Below are 14,439 nucleotides of genomic sequence, written 5' to 3'. Positions count from 1 at the left end.
TTGTTCGCCATTGGTGTGGCTGCCATTAGCCCTCCAAATACCTCGAATAAATCCTGTCCTGCCTGTCGCTGCTATAATGTAATTGCAATTACAGGATAAATACTGCTATTATTGTGACACAGAGTCAAAGAGGATAATTCACTCACCATTACTTTTTGAAGCTTTGTGCTGTGACAGATATACAGTGGGAGATCAGGGAGATTAATGAGTAGTTGAAGTCTGTGTGTAAGAAGGAGGTTACTGGTTGTCTAGCACATTGGGCTGCTTTTACACATGTGTGCAGCCTTTATCGTTCTCAATGGAAGGATGCTGTGCTTGGGGAGAAGATGGTTTGACATGTGGAGGAGACAAACAAGCAAGTTATAATCAAAGACACTGCAAGTGCAGATTGAACAAAGAGTTACTTTATTTTAGGGAATCACAGAATCAGCACAGATTACAAGAAGGTGCCCATTAGAATTTGATTAACATGAAATTAAATTCCAAAGATGATAGCTACACGAAATACCTGCTTACAGGTCTAGACACTTGAACAGAGAGAACTATAGTTATTGCCATCTGATGGATTGTATGAACTAACTGGCATCACAAAAACATGTGGGTGGAAATGCAGCTTTGGCGTACTAGGCATTTCCACCCACATGTTTTTGTGATGCAAAAAGTGCTGCAACGTGTGCCTGTAAGCAACATGTGGTGTGTTGCTCTAAAGCTGTACCTACAAGCTTACCTTTAAACTCCTTATTGTTGCCTGTATTTTATTTTTGCCAAAACTCCACACAACATTCCCTTAAGATTTTGGGAAATCCCTGTCCCTCTCAGGGCTTTAAAATCACATGAACACCAAGCAACTAGTCTGTCAGATAATTAACAAAAGAAAAGGCTTCTAGGAGACTTGTATTGATCCTATCGATATAACATTGTTGTCCAGTTTGCAATAACATGGGTAAAAGTAATAATAAAAAGGTGATTTTTTTCACAAATATGTTCTGGAATGTGTAGGTGATAATTCCTCACTATAACAGTACTAATGAATGGTGGAGTTCATCTATCTTACTGTAGAAACTGCCAAGTAATTAAGGTATGATTAAGTTCAACAGTTGGTGCCTTAACAAACTGACTTCTCTCCCAGCATTATGATATCTCAGCTCTCTACCCTGCATCCTTTGCCCAATTTAAATCAGTTAAGATGTTAAATTACATGGGCGAGTAGGAAAAGGCTTAATGTCCTGAGGGCTTGAAGCTGTATTGTGTTGATACTTAAAAGAAAGCATGTCTTGCTATGTTTGTCTTTAGATTTTTTCTGTTTTTGTTATGTCATTATTATTTCAAGAGGCTAACATTTGTGTCAGTTTCTCATGGTTTCACTGTTCAGGTTTGCATTTTGGTTTTCACCTTCCTGGCATCAAAAATACCACTGGGGCACTCTTAAACAGTTATGTTAGAATTTTCCTTTCATCCCATATGATGAGATTTTATTATAAGCACTGTGTGTGTGTGTGTGCGCGCGCGCACGCATTGGTGCGTGTGTGTGTTTATATATAATGCCAAATTGCTAGGAATAGTCTTACTAAAAACTGTATTTTATATTGAAGATTTTAGCTCTTATTAACAGCTCTCAAAATGGTTACCATTAAACCAAGGGAAATGTGTATAATCTAAAAAAATACAACAGATAAGTAACTCCCGTTTAAAATGCTATTTAATAACTGGTGTAGTAAGCAACTTCAATGCAGCCAAAACCTTTTAGCTCTATATATAAATCAATACAATTGTGACCTATTATCATAATTCTAGGGGATTTCAACATTCCCATTAACCCACCCTTGTCCTAAGTAGCCTCAAAACTTATTTTAATCACCTCCTCCTTTGGGTTATCGCAATGGGCTAATTCTCCCACATATTTAGCTGGCAATACCCTAGATCTTATATTTTCGACTGCATGCTCAGTCTCCAATCTCTGTAATACTCAATTTCCTCTATCAGACCACCACCTCCTATCATTTGTTCTTGAATGTCCCAACACCCAATATCTCAGGAGGAATCTGCCCCAACTCCCACAACTCAGGAGGAATCTGAATTCTCTTGACCTCCAGCAACTCTCTGATCTCCATTCCTAACTCTCATCCATCCCTACCTTCTCCTGTCCCTTTCTGGCTATCTCCTCATATAGTTTTACCCTCACCTCTGCCCTAGATGCTGCAGCCCCACTCCAAGCACGTTCCTAAAGTCACTAAGTCAACTGGCTACCTGCAGAGATGCTCCCGTTCAACTGAATGCTGCTGGAGAAAGTATTGCACCTTGTCAGACTTTCTACACTATAAATTTGTCTTGCGCTCATACGGTGCAGCCCTCACCCTTGCTAAACAGTCCTACTTTTCTTTTCTTTTTTTTTTTTTTTTAAATTCTTTATTTTTGTCGTGCATGGTATAACAACAAGCTTGTTCAGCCACAATAGCGGTCACAAGCAGAAATGTAACGAACAGTTAAAACATAACGTGGCCTATGAGTATACAGCACAATTTTAGTTTTGTAGGAGAGAAAAAAAAAAAAAAAAACAGACATTTCTTTACATTTGTTTCAAACTTAGCTAAAACAATAATCAAAGAAGAGATAAGCACATCCCGCTGTCTAGAGTTCTCAAAAGATAAATTAACTAGCTGGGTAAATGCAGCGGGTAGTACATAGTGCATGAGGGTATGTTATGCTTCGTTAACGCGCTAATATGCACTGCAGAGTAACATGAAATAAAATAAAAATGATAACACAATAAATGATTAAGTACTGTCAAAAACTGACATGCCCCCTCTCGCTGCTAACAGTAAGATGTGGTGGAGCATATGGGCAGACTGGCTAGACTGGTAATGCTAATGCAAATAGGGCCGAACATGCAATGCTAGTATATCTGCCTTAATCAGTTCTATCTAGTGGTGGGTGTGCGGGTGATCTGTTCTAGTAGTTCTGAGTTACCAGGCCTAGTGGTAGGATAACAGCAGTATACTCTTGTGGCTGGTACAATACTGGGCATTGGAGTCAGTATGGTGCTAATGGGAGTCACCCTTAATTAACATGCCGGTCTATCGTCGCTAGACTAGGATGCGTTGCCGGCGGTTAAATTAACTTTAGGTACATTTAAGGAAAGGCAGATAGCTAATAATTAGCAAAACATAAATAAGAAAAAACAAATCAAAGCAGTAACTATGATATCTTTTAAACAGCTTGGTACCAGGAGGCTGGGTTATGCCTATAAGTCCTTGCTCGAGGGTATGTGGCACTGTCAGCCAATACCTCGGCTTGGTAAGACCCTTTCGTCCCTAGGATCACTCGTGGGCATACATATAGTTAAACCTAAAATTATACACATGTAATACAAGTAAGTAAAATAAGAGTCCACATAGAGCGGAGAAGAGGCTAAGGTGTGGTTAGCTGGTAAGGTATAGTCGTCCCCTACGGTAGCATTCAGGTGGTAGCTACAGTCAGTGCAGCGTGGGTGGGTCCACCTGGGACAAAGGTCTTGGAGGTAGCTGGATTCCACTTGTGTGGCTTGAAAGTTGTGCGGTGCTGCTTCATTGAGTCCGCCGGAAGGCCCAGGGCGGGTAGATGGGCCTCTGCCTCTTTCATATCTGCTATTAGGTGTGTGGTATCTCCCTGGAGCACTTGAAGTTTTTGGGGTGAGCGCCACCGGTATTTGATGTCACGTTCCCGGAGTAGGGCGGTGAAAGGCCTAAGGGTGGATCTCCAGGCCATAGTCCCTCTAGATAAGTCAGTGTAGAAAGAGAGGGTCATGTCCTCAAAGACGAGCGGCTTGATGTTTCTAATGGCGGCCATTACCGCTTCTTTGTCCTGTCGCTTTTGAAATTTGACAATTAAGTCCCTGGTTGCTGCTGATGGAGCTGTCAGTGGTTTAGGGATTCTAAATGCGCCGTCAAGGCCTACACCCTTGGCCTGCTTCGGGGGGAGTATTTTACTCACCAGGCGCCTCATGAGGTGGGGAAGTTCAGAGTCTGGGATTGATTCAGCGACCCCTCTGACCTTGATGTTCTGGGCGCGTCGCAAATCCTCCATTGTTGCCATGGCCTGTGCCATCTTCATGTGCTGTTGTTGCAGCGATTTCATCTCCAGCTGGAGTGAGGACAGTTGTCTTGTGTGCGCATGGGAGTCTTGCTCCACGGTGGCCATGCGGTCTGTAAGACCCTTAATGTCTCTTCGCATGCCTGCCACATCTTCCTGGATGTTCCGGCGAAGCTCCGCCAGCAGCTCCTTCATTTCAGCTTTTGTGACCGGAGCTGTGTCTGGCTGTGCGTGAGGCTTCGTATTAGGCTTCTCCGGTGCCACTGCGGGCGGGCATAGCTCCTCTGGTTCGGAGAGCAGTTCGTCCGAGTCCTCGAAGCCGTCCATATAGGCGGCCATGTCAGGCTCTGGTGCGCCATGCGCTCGCCGCCAAAGGTCTCCGATGCTGGTGCCCGGCCGGGGTAAGTCTTGCTTGGGTTTTTTATTCTTCCTGCCCATTGCTGCGTCGTATATGGGCAACTTGCCTGCTTTGGGGGGTGATATAAGCAAGATTGTAGTCGTTTTAGGCCGGTTTCGCCGGGAGCTCTCTGCAGTTGCGACCAGACGGTTCGGCAGTTGGCCCTACTTTTCTTTTCTCATTAGTTCATGCTACCGCAATCCTAGGCATCTCTTTAATACTTTTACCTATCTTCTTCGCCCTGCTGTGGCCACCCCACAAACTAATCTTTCAGCTGATAGCTTTGCATGTTACTTTACTGACAAGAGTAAACAGTTAAGGAAGGAATTCTTCCCCCTTCTCCTCTCTGTACCTCATCCTTACTTGGCCCATACCATCCCTACCCTCCAAGACTTCCGTCCAGCTATTGAACAGGAGGTGGCTGCACTTCTTCTCTCCTCTCGTCCCACTACCTTGATCCAGTACCTTGATCCTACCTTGATCCAGTATCTTGATCCAGTACCTTCCCACCTCATTAGAGCTCTTACCCCTTGTCTTGTACCATCCTTAACACACATCCTAAACTGCTCTCTTTCATCTAGTGTTGTCCCTGCTCCCCTTAAGCATAAAACTGTCATACCCATTCTAAAAAAGCCATCCATAGACCCGTCTTCCACTTCCAACTATCGTCCCATATCCCTGCTTCCTTTTATTTCAAAGCTTCTTGACTTTACTCGTATAACTCACTTCCTAAATTTCAACTCCCTCCTTGATCCTCTTCAATCTGGCTTTTGCCCCCTCAACTCTACTGAGACTGCTCTTATTAAAGTTACAAATGACCTAATCACAGCCAAATCCAAAGGCCACTACTCCATGCTAATTCTTCTTGACCTCTCTGCTGCCTTTGGCCTCCTTCTCCTAACCCTTCAATATCCTGGTCTCTGTGACACAGCCCTCTCATGGTTCTCCTCCTATCTCTCCCAATGCTCATTTAGTGTCTCTTTTTCCAACAGCACCTCCTCTCCTCATCCTGTCTCAGCCGGAGTCCCTCAAGGTTCAGTTCTTGGTCCCCTTTTGCTCTCTTTCTGTACTGCCTCTCTTGGCAAACTCATTAATTCATTTGGATTCCACTACCACCTGTATGCTGACGACACCCAGATATATCTCTCCTCCCCTCACCTCTCCTACAACATTTCTTATTTTTCCTCCTCATAACACTGATCCTCCTCCTTCACTCTCCCTGCAGGTTGACGGTACCTGCCTCACCCCATCCTTTCAAGCTCGCTGTCTTATTGTCACTTTTGATCCTAGCCTCACCTTTGCCCCTCATGTCCAGTCTGTTGATAAACCTGTCAATTCCAACTTAAAAACATTGCCCGCATACGCCCCTTTCTTACGCAAGATGCTGCCTAGTAATCTCTTGCATCATTTACTGTAATTCTCTCCTAATTGGTCTCTCCAGAAGCCATACTGCCCCCCTACAGTCTGCAATGAATGCTGCTGCCAGGCTGATCTTTCTCTCCTGTCGCTCCTCTCACACCTCTCCCCTCTGTCAATCCTTACACTGGTTTCCTGTACCCTACAGGTGTCAATTTAAAATACTAACCCTTACCTATAAAGCTCAAACCAACTCTAGCCCCTCTTACATATCTTCACTGATTCATAGGTATGCCCCATCTCGGTCTCTCCGCTCTACTGGTGACCTTCTCCTGTCTGCTGCTCCCACCCTTACTGCATATTCACGCCTGCAAGACTTCCCACGGGCGGCTCCTTTCCTTTGGAACAGCCTGCCTATCCCTGTCAGACTCTCCCCTTGTCTTCAATCCTTTAAGAAGTCCCTCAAAACCCATCTTTTCAGGAATGCTTTTGGCCTCCAAAAGTAACTTCTATCTCTCAAACCTTCCTCTTGCTCTCTCCTATAGGGCCCCACTCCACTCTCACCTCCTGTTCTGTTAATTTCCCACCATGTCTATTTGCTGTCTCATTCAATACCCTTTCTATTGTGTACAGGAATGGCTGAATGCAGTTTAGGGGCTACACTCTATGGCACAACAGAAGATTTTTATAGAACTGTCTGTACAGCGTTTGGGGTTAAAACAGGGGACACATTTTCTCCTGACAGTACAATGTCTTGGTTCATCTCTGGTTAAAAGACTTCTGTGTTCACATTCGACATGGGGGAAACACTCCAATTGTGCTAGCCAATAATTTTATTAACGTAGACGTCACCATATAAAACTTGACTAAAATGGAGATTACTAAATGAATGTGGGATCTCATGGTTAGGCCTTATGCATATAGAATACAAACAATGTATTTCTTCTTCTGTTGAAATTGGTGGCACAGTCTTTTATTTTTATTACATTAACTTTATCAACATGCCCATAAACCTCAATGGACTGGTAAAACTGAAATAATAAAACAGTGTTTGGTTCCACCACTAAAAGCTATTGGTGAATTTTGAAATTACACTTTATTCTTGGCAATATTTGAAACTCTGGACAATCCAGCCAGCTGACTGGCATATTTTCTTTTAAACACACACATGTATAAACTTCCCTTCAACTGCTCTCGTGAGAATTAAAACATTTCTTCTGGAAATTAATAGCTTTTACAATATGTTTAACATGCTTATTAAATAATTAACTACTTGAGCATGTCACAAGATACATTTGTGCTTCACAATGTTACAGCTATTCATAATATACTTTGTCATGAATAAGAAATACCTTCAGTCCATTAAAACCAAAATGCTATTTCTGGGAAGACCCAAATAAATCATATGCTTAGTTCCTGAGCACGCATATACCCTGTATTATAATTTAATATTTCTTACAGACACATTTCTCAGCATAAACAGTTAAGAAAGAACCTTCACCTGCAGTTTGCCTAGAACAAGTTTTAACTGTTAGTACTCAATTGCACCGGGAATATTATGTAGAGGGAACAGTATACTGAGAGTTGAAGACGTCTGGTAGGCTTGAGCAGAAAAACTGTATAATGTACAACAAGATCACCAGAATTTCAATATAACATACTGTAAGGGTGATGCTTATATTCTTAAGTCCTCCTAAGTGATTTCTCCAACTCATCCAAACCCCCTATCCAACCCTCAGCCCTATATGCTTACTACCACCTGCCTCCAAGATCCTTGAGGGAGTTGTTTATATAACAATGACCAACTCCCTGGAATCTCTCTACTTTATCAATTTCTGTTTGATTTCCTCACTCATCATTCTGCTGAAACAGCTTCGATCAAAATCTCCAATGATTTGATTGATGCAGAATCCAAGGACTGTTACTCCTGTCTAGTTCTTCAGCACAACTGACCATCAACTTCTCAAACTTTATAAACTTGGTCTACGAGATTCTGGTCTTTCGTGGATCTCCTCCTACCTCTTCCAGCATTCATTCAATGTGTCTTTTTTTTCCTCCCCTTTGCAATCAAGGTTCTCTTTTCAGTCCCATACTGTTTACAATCTGTACTGTCTCCCTTGATAAACTAATTATTTACTTTGATTTCCCATATCACTTTTATGTTGATGACATGCAGATCTTCCTATCTTCTTCTGCTCATTCTCCCTCCCTATTAAACTGTCTTCAACTGGCTATCTGCCGTTTCTGTCTGACACTATTTCTCCCATTTATGGCTTCTGTCAGGTCAAATGCACTTCTATTGACACTACCCCACAGGCTTGTTTCTTTGGAGTTTTCTTTGATTCCAACCTCTCCTTCACTATTCACATCCAATCAATCACTAAATCCATCTTAAAAATACAGCTCAGACCTGCCCCTATTTAACACCAGTTGTGAACCAGTGTAAGCTGCTGTTATCTCAACTAGTGTAATGCACTTGTCACTGGTCCTAGACACTCCCATCTCATGCTATTGCAGTTATTAACGAATTATACAGCTATACTCATCTTCACATCTCCAATGCCTCCCTACTCTGTCAGTCTTTACAATGCCTTTCCATTACATTCAATCTAAATTAGGGCCCTTACTTACACATAAAATTCATAACACTGCCCTTATCTAGCTATCCTTACTAATACATAAAAATGTAAATAAGTCCCATCCTGGACCGTCTTCTCTGCACCAAAATGGTGCCTGTAATCTTATTATACTTGTACCTCCTACTTTGACCATCTAAAGTTTTCTAGGGCTGCATGTTTCCAATGGAACTCTTCTCTACTCCAATAGACTCTGCACAGTTTTATTTCTTCAAAAACTGACACAGATGGTAGCCTCTTGAAAATACAAAAAAATCATATCAACTAAATTGTTAAGAACTAGTTATATTGTAAGCGGTGACAATTATATTGTAAGCTCTCCTATCAAACAACTTTTTCAGTGTGTGAAATATGCTTTACCATTTTTACCTTTTGTGTAAATATTAGAAGGTAAGGTAAGCTTCTTTTGTCCTCCAAACCCAACCTGTCTTGTTGCAGATTATGTTGTTCCTTTATAAATAATAATAATAATCTGGCAATCATTGGACTAATTAAATGTTGAAATGCATTACAATGTACCCTCGGTGCAAATATATTATTCATCTATCAAAAACAAAACACAAATCCATGTTTACTCGATATGCCGATTGTACAGGGCTATAGAATTTGTTGGCACATTATAGATAGTAATACCGGCAAATTAAAAGACTGTGTACTATGTCGAAGCAATGAAACACATTCACTGGATCTTCCTGTAAGGTGCTGCATGATAAATGGACAGAATAGGATTTTTGTAATGTTATCAAATCATCATATGCATAGTAATAGATCAAATTAATCATATCCATTGGCAACATTTTGAGTATCTAATAAATTCAAACAATTCCAACATTTGGGGGTTTGAGATTGGAAAGGTAGTGGACAAGCTCTGGGTGGCGTGGCTAAATCTTTCTGTGGATGGTCATAGAATAGAATAGTGCAAGTGTGTCTAATGAGGCTCTCACACAGTGAATTAAATCGGGATGGTGGATCAGGACTCAAAAATAGGGACTGTCCTTTCAATATCGGGAGAGGGAGGCCTGGTAACATTAAAGTGGTTAGATCTCTTTTGGCAAAAGAGGATTTGACTGCCATTTCTATATTATTATTCAAACAGGATATGCTGTGAAGAGGGATACTTTTCTTGTCAAAATTACCCATTGAAAATGTCACATATAATACAGAACTGAAGTTGCCTAAACCAGTTGGCAAATAAGTGTACATATTCGATCATATACACGATTGTCTAAGTAGGATTTTTGGTATTAAAATTCCCCCTCTTGTGTGTTTGTAAAAAGTTGGTGATTTTTTTTCACTGTCCATTTCACTTTTTTGTTTGTTTATTTTCTTCTGATTGATAAGTTTAGAGATGATGAGCAAAGTGCTATTTTAAAATTGGCATCTTTTTGAAGTCTTGCCCGTTTCAGTGCTTTACTTCCTTTTGTTTACATGTATTGAGTTCTGTAGTATAGTAACAGAATTTGTACTTGTAGAACAAGAAGTGCTCTTTCACGCTTTGTAATCTGATTAAAGAATGTAGTCTCTACCATTAGTTTTATCAAGAGGATGGCAAAATAAATGTTTCATTTTTTTTTATTTATCCTGTCTGTTCATTCAGTGTAATTACTAAGGGATTTTGACAGTCTCATCCATTATGTTGTCAGGGATTCCAGACCATAAATTTTGACATTGTTTGTATTCATTGGAAGATTGCAACACAAACCCACCATCCCACTGTGGGATCACTGATTCTCTAAACAACACCCTGGGAGAGGCTTTCTCACTTGAAACACCTTTTTAAATCTTTAAATGATATTTTAGAAATGCCCGGCATTCAGATAAGTAACTTCAGTCTTATAAATATGTCTTCTCAAAAAAAAAAAAAAAAATGCCAATCGCAATTCAGCAGCATGCGTTGCGTACATACACGCATGCTGCCAGTAGTAGCAGACAAGAGAAGATGGATGAGCCCAGTGTGTTTAATAGTAATGCAGCTCTGGGATATGAAACCAATCCAAACTTTAACATTGTTTCATAACATGATGTTGGATTTTAAAAAAAGCATGCTTCAAAATAATAACATGTCATATTGCTTTGCAACGCAAACCTCCATAGAAAAAAATCCCATGGGTAGGTCAAATGACTAAGATCATAAATGAAATGTCTCTTGTTACCACGTACAGTACAATTCTGTTAAGATTTACCCGTTTCCTTCTTATCAGATGAGCATATTTTCATATAGCGTGACCTTATAGCCTTTGTATTTAAGTCATGTTTGTGCTTCAAATCCAGCAATATTGGCATTCATTTCTATAGGTGCAGTCAGCTTTTATATTACTGTATTTAACTAGTATGATTTGTTGTTGTCTTCTAGTTAAAATTCCCTGCCATGGGAACCAAGTGTCTGCTTCAGTTTCTTAATGCTGCAGATGTTTTCAATGCAATTAGATGTAATTTATCTACCTATATATAAAGCTTTGTGTCTCTCTTTTGTTTATACTATTATTCCTATCAGTCGTCTTGTAATCGTGTAATTTTTTGATCTTGCTAGATCTGACATAAACCTGTAATTATTAGAAAATATTAGTAGCTATATATATATATATATATATATATATATATATATATATATATATCTTCCCTGGTCCCAGCACTCGAAGTTCCCAGTCTTTTAAATGCTCCGGTGCAGAATCTCCCTCCAAAATGTATATATAGTCCAAGTAGAGAGCACTCTGTAGTCTGTATAATAGGTTCCAAACTGCTGCTTTATTGCGCAAATATTATCTGGCAATGCTTTTTTGCCACAGCTATCGCAATCAACAATGGAAATAATTTACAGAAATGTATGGCAGAAGCTCTGCCTTTTGTCAAGTTTTTCCAGCTTGATGCCGTACGATAAAATAATGTACAGTACCTTATGATATCTTTTGACTGCATTAGAATTGCAATAACATTTTAATGTGATCTTAATGAGTATTTTAGAAGGATTGGATCTTTCTGAAATGCTCGGAAAGATTTTAGTGACAAGAGCCGCTTAAACTACCTAACCTGGTAGCTAAGGCATAGCAAATAAAACCCAGATGGTAAAATATACCGTATGTATTCAAGGTCTCTAGCATATATGGAAAAAAAGTTCAAGAACTTTCCTAATTTTAGACATTTCTGGGGATCCCGGAACTTCGCCCAAAATTATTATTCCCTGATATTATAATAATTAAATATAATTTGGCTGGAAACTTTGTTCAGCTGTCAATCAAATAGTATTTCTATTAAATGTATGCAAGTTATAAGCATTTTTCTTATGGTTTCAGAGTCTTGTAAAAAGGGCAGACTAGTGCTTGATTCTCTATAGAGTGTTTGTCTTGGATGGAGGCCTCAAACTTCCAAACCTATTTGTAAAATATGTTTAACCTTATGTGTTTTACAATCCTCATGATAACTTGGTAGAAGAAACCTATATTTTATTTGAAAATGAAACACTATATTTTGATATCTGATTACTTGTGTTAGCAGTTTTGTGTGCGTTTTATGTTTGCATAGGTATATCACTGCTAGTCTGTGAGTCTCCTAGTGGCTGTCAGTTCTCTAGGGTTATCTATTAAAATGATTGAATGGACTAAACTGGACCCTCTTTATACTGAACCCTTATTATTATAGAGGAATTTCTGTGGAAATTTTCCTCTTTTGTGGACCCCTTCTGTGCTCTTTCCTGGGACTTAATGGATTTGTAATAGCTGATTCTGAATTAGTCCCGAAAGGAAGATTCTGAAAAAAAACCCATTTTAATCTGTGCATACCAAAAGGTAATTAGAAACAAATTAGCCCAATAACAGGAGATGTTTTGATTAGCCTCCCACAGAGTTAGATATTTCTGTTTTCATTGCAAATAGAGGCCTCCATTTTATATTTTCTTGTAAAATCCTCAAAATTATTTAATATTTTGAAAAATATTTAAATATTTTTGATATATTGATATATATATTTTATATTGTTCCCTATATAGTTTTATTGATTTTAAAGCTAATCCCAAAAATATTAAATCGAGGCCATTGCTGGAAAATTCCTTGAACTGCATATCTCTGGATAAATGCACCTGCACTGTCCCCATTTAACACAGCCTGGGGTAGCTCAGATATGCTTGCTAAATAGTCCATTAACCCCTTAAGTACCAAACTTCTGGAATAAAAGGGAATCATGATATGTCACACGTCATGTGTCCTTAAGGGGTTAACCAAGCACTTTAACCTATGATGATGGTAAGATACCTACTACATACCATGAGTGCATAGTGTTTTAGGTGTAGTGCTTTCCATTAATAGATAGGATTGCATTACTGGATTTGAAGTTAAATAATGCCCAATGTGGTTTTGGACCATGCTGTATGCCCTACCCTGTCTTGCTGAATTTGGGTCATTTGGGAAGCCTAAAGTTTAGGGATAGCAAGAAACACCCTTTTTCAGGTAGGTTCATTTAGAGATAATGCCTGTGGTTGCAGCTCATTGGCTTTTGGTCTTGTGATGTATGATCTGTCCAGCCTTATTTTACATATTATATAGTTAACGTTTATAAAGCATCTTTCTCTTTATGTAATACCTGTTGTGTTTGTTTTTTTTTATTGTAAAGATAAAAATCACTTAAAAATGAGTAGACTGCTGCAGCCATCGGCGAGGCAGCTTTCCCGCAAACAAAGAACGCTGCTATTCTAGATAGTTTGCTCTTCTGTGATTGTAGCTTCACGTGGAAACCACTCATCCGTATCTGGAGAGTTAGAGGTGTGCTGCTAAAACTGTAGCAAGGTATTCCAGGTATTCTGCATACATTCATCCTACCCATAATATGCATGTAGAAACAGTAGTATTCTTGCATGACTTTCCCTTCTGCCTCTCTCTTTCAATCTGTAACTGTTTTGTGTATTGAGACAACCAACTGAATGATGGCCTTTTGTGGATGAGTAATGCATGTGAAATTTATCGGGAAACTGGCAAGTTTATCCCAGGAAAAATGAACATACAGGTCAAGGGGATTATCATGCAATTTGTGCATTGAGGATTTCTACTAAGAAACACGCGTTATACCTCCTCTCTGTACATTCTCTGTATTTTTTTCCTTCTCAAGAATTAAAGTCACAGTGGTCCCTTAACTCTTAAGTGTTTGCTTTATGATACATCATATAAAGTGATCTAATTACAGATGTTTTTCTCCACAATACTTTCAGAATTCTAGTATGTGTAGATTGCATATAAACTGCTCTGAATTAATTGAGTAAATAGCTGGATATTTGAACGTAAGATCAACTATTGAGTCAGATTAATCGGAGTTGCTTTGCTACTGCACATTAAAACAAGATCTGGTATAAATTAAGTGTTTGAAAGGTTACAGTTAGTGAAACAATTTAGATATAATCAAAGTTTAATTTGGAGCAAGTTTGTCTTAGGTACATAAACATTTTAAACTACAACTTAAATTGCAAGCCAAAGAAGCTATAGCAAAGAATATTCATACAATGTAGTTGTTGTAAAACATTTTATTTATTGGAAAGTAAGATTAACCGTTGAATCATATTTATCAGAGTTGCTTTGAATGACTTGGCCTAGCAGATTATTTGCCAATTTTGGTTTGTAATACTCTTCTTTTTTAATTACAACTACTAAGACTAGAAAAATAATGCAGCTTTATATGTTACATGTTGATATTATTATAATATCAGTCTCAATATACAAGATATTCTTCGTTTGCATTGCTGGTAAATATTTTTTTACATAATTAATTTATTCTCAATTTATTAAGGCTTTGTGTATGTGTGTTGGTATATACTAGAAATATATAAAAATTTGCTTTCGTACTGTTCCGGTGGGTGGTATTTCTCCGTATTTCCCATTCTTGGACTTGGCAGTCTGAGGGTTCTGCATATTATCTTAGCTGCTCATAGGACTGCACTATTCTGAACAGAGATCTCAGATGTCCCACGTGGAATCTGCTGAAGCCACTCTCAAAGCTTGGTGG

The 14,439-nt window shown here is 39.2% G+C and overlaps 1 protein-coding gene across 2 annotated transcripts in view; it reads left to right on the top strand.

The window, feature by feature from the left end:
- The window catches only part of ADAMTSL1 (ADAMTS like 1), a 918,974-nt gene that overhangs the window by 873,812 nt on the left and 30,723 nt on the right, over positions 1-14,439 (top strand). The window lies entirely within an intron of this gene.

This window comes from Pelobates fuscus, chromosome 5 (assembly GCF_036172605.1).
Source record: "Pelobates fuscus isolate aPelFus1 chromosome 5, aPelFus1.pri, whole genome shotgun sequence".
Classification (NCBI taxonomy): Eukaryota; Metazoa; Chordata; class Amphibia; order Anura; family Pelobatidae; genus Pelobates; species Pelobates fuscus.
This window is presented reverse-complemented; position numbering and strand designations above follow the sequence as displayed.